Source organism: Chinchilla lanigera, unplaced genomic scaffold, assembly GCF_000276665.1.
Source record: "Chinchilla lanigera isolate Chin_1 unplaced genomic scaffold, ChiLan1.0 scaffold00047, whole genome shotgun sequence".
NCBI lineage: Eukaryota > Metazoa > Chordata > Mammalia > Rodentia > Chinchillidae > Chinchilla > Chinchilla lanigera.
Window position 1 is genome coordinate 11872338 of NW_004955448.1, and position 3210 is coordinate 11875547.

The following is a 3210-nucleotide window of genomic DNA, read 5'->3' on the forward strand; positions in this document are numbered from 1 at the left end:
CCCTCAGCAAGAAGAAGAAACTGACAGAGGCCCTCGGTGTAGTCATTGAACTTCCTGTGGGTCTCACTGGAATGACCATGGGTGGTCGGCCTCCCTGTGGAATGAGCTTTGTAAACGTGGCTTCCCTGGATGGAACCTTGTTCTTTCACTTGCTACCACCCACCCTCATGACTCAGCTCCTTCTCTCACCTCCTGTGAGGTGGTGTTCCGGAACATACTCTCATTCCTGCCACTTCCCTCCCTAGGAAGCTTTCATCTAGTCCCCCCAAGAGGGCAAGGGTCAAATTGACAGCCTGTCTTTCAGTTCACTAATGAACTATGATGGATTGAATTCAATACCCTGTTTCCTTCAACATCTTTCTATTTTGACCCTTAACAGATTTTAAGCATAAAATAGAAACCAAGAGGTGAATGTAACTCCAAAACCCAATACAACTAAAATCCTTGTGCTGCATTTTCTTTTTTGCGTGACCGCCCTTCTTACTGTAATCTTTACAGTAAGAAGATTTGGATGCTCCTGATAGATCAGAGGATGAGGGCAGAGAAGCAGTGTAAGCACAAAAGGGAAGCACAATGATTACTGCTGAGTAAAAAGGCCATAGATCTAGGAGTACAATTGGGCTCAAACACTTCAGAGAAGGCCCACAGGTTCTTTGTTTAGTAGAAAGAGAAATATTCATAGCTAACAAAATGGTAGACCTTTGGTCAAGATCAAGAACGTTTTTGGGTGAGGGAGTGTAGCTCAGGAGGAGAGTGCATTCTGAGCATGGGTTAGGCCCTGGGTTCAAGTCCCAGAACCCAAACAAAACAAACTCCAAGATAAAAATTAAAGAAAAAACACTGCAATACTGCTCGATATGATCCCTCACTTGGAATCACTCAAAACACTCAGTCAAAGCTATTAGTGTAAGAAAAGCTTAGTGAGCGAGTAGGGGCTAAGATAGGGTCAGTGTTGGGTGGAATGATGTGAGTATAAGGACCTTAGGCCTAGAGCGGGGAGGAGGCTGAGCAGATGACTATTTGCTGCAGGAATAGCAGAACCCTTGAGGGAGAGCTTTGCCTTCCTATGGTCCGTGAAATTATTGAGTAAAGGAAATTTTATGTAAGGGTCAAGGAAGTAGTGAGACCTCCAACTGTCTTAAGGTTACAATAATGCACATCTTTGTGATTAAGCACTTGTTAGAAATAAGAAGTAGAAATAAATTGGATATTAAAGCTGAAAAATGTGTTATGTCAAAGATCACTGCAGTTTTAACTTCTTTTTCTTGCCAGACAGCATTAGAGTTCTCCTTTCTGAGCAGTTATCAAGCTAATTTACATTTCATTGGAACAATTTTGATTTATTTAAAAAATTTCCCGAAATTGCCATTAATTTCTGTAAGAAAAATGGAAATGTGCTAGTCAGAGTTGATAAAGCAAAAAAGGATGTTACTTTAGAAAATGAGACGGCTCCTAGCTTCCAGGCCGGCTGGCAAACAAGCTTGACAAGCCCAGGAGGAACAGAGGCAAACTAGACAGTCGGGGCCGTGGCCACAACCACGCCATAGAACAACCTCAGAAAAGAACTCTGCTGCCTGTACAGGTGCAGGAGCCTGCCTATCTCAGCTTCAGCTCTGCAGGCAAAGGCACTGAACACTGGACCCACATGCTGGTGCCCCATAGTGGATTCTCTACCGTCCCTGATCTTTGTCCAAATTCACTGGGCCAGGCCGCTGTGCTGAACCGGCCAAGTGTCTGTGAGTGGTCCATGTTTTGACTGCCAAGGGTGCTGGAGGACAAGCGTCTGGGTTTCATGGCTTGCCTGCAGGGAAGTAGGCACAAGTAGTGGGTGGAATTAATATGGCGATAATATGCCCAAAAGACAAAGAAAAACAGAAACCACAATAACCTGCAACAGCAAGAAAAATGATATTTTAATAGAAGGTACTTTTTTCTTTAGTGCGGCCTATGTGAAAGCAATAAATATTCAAATAATCAGGTGAATTGTACATAAAAGGGCTAATGAACATTTTTAGATTCTTTTGAAAGAAAGAGCAGGTTGATAATTGCACAGATTTGTTGGGACCGTCATGACAGAACACCACAGACAGGAAGGCTTAAACAATAGAAATTGCTTGTCTCAAAGTTCTGGCGGTTACAAGGCTGAAGTCATGTGTTGGAAAGGTTAGTTTCTTCGGAACAGCCCTCCCCTTGGATTGTAAAATGCTGTATTCTCCCTGTCCTGTCCTCTGTGCATACACGTGTCCTAATCTCCCTTTCTTGTAAGAACAGTAGTCCCAAGACATTTCAGCTCACTTTACATGATGTCATTTTTACTACTTTACCGTTTAAATATATTATATACCAAATATAGTCCCATTGTACATTACTACAGTTAGGATTTCAATAAAGGCATTTTAAAGTAACTCAATCCCACTTTATTTCTTCTTCAGTGTCTAAACGTGTAAGTGGTTTGAACACATCAAATGCAAAGTTCAAAATGACTCTTAAACATTTTTTAAGTTAAAAAAGTTCAAACTCTCTCAAAAAAGAAAAATGTAGATTTAAATTACAACAAGATACCATTTATTATCAATAGGACTGGCAAACTCCAACAGTTTGACAACATACTCGTCACTGAAGCTGTTTGGAAACGGGACGATTCTTCGCACATTGTTGTGAGAATGCAAAATTGATGGGACCCGGTAGAGAAAAGACTGGCACTAGGCGGTGAAATTACACACGCGTGATCTTTCCACGAATCTGCCCTGAAGACGCATTGGCAAAAAAGTACAAAATAACATACATCTTCATTGTGGCATTATTTGTTTGCTAAATGCAGAGGCAAGAATTCCAGATTCTTGTCCATGGGGGTATACCTTATGTAATCTCCTCTGAAAGCAAGTCCAAGCTGTGAGTACAAAGAGATAGCATTCTGGGAACTAGGTGAAAATCAGCATTCATAAATTGAATTCAAAATGATCATGAATGTAAATATAAGAGGTAAGTATGTAAAAGTTGTGGAAGACAATTTACATACATGACCTTGAGTTAGATAATGATTTCTTATTTAACTCATTTCTCATTCCTTCACAAATGTTCATGGAGTGCTATTCAGAATAGCAAAAAAGTGGTGGGAAAAGAGAAGGGAAAGAAGGAGAAATTTTGTATGTATGTATATACAGGATAGTTAACATAGTTGTTCTACTCTCTTCTATTTCTTTGCTGAAA

The 3210-nt window shown here is 40.6% G+C and overlaps 1 protein-coding gene and 1 pseudogene across 1 annotated transcript in view; one reads left to right on the forward strand and one right to left on the reverse strand.

The window, feature by feature from the left end:
* LOC106149516 overlaps positions 1-3210 on the reverse strand; it is a 58610-nt pseudogene that overhangs the window by 16873 nt on the left and 38527 nt on the right.
* Otol1 (otolin 1) overlaps positions 1-3210 on the forward strand; it is a 58603-nt gene that overhangs the window by 3345 nt on the left and 52048 nt on the right. The gene's annotated exons all lie outside the window — the stretch shown is intronic.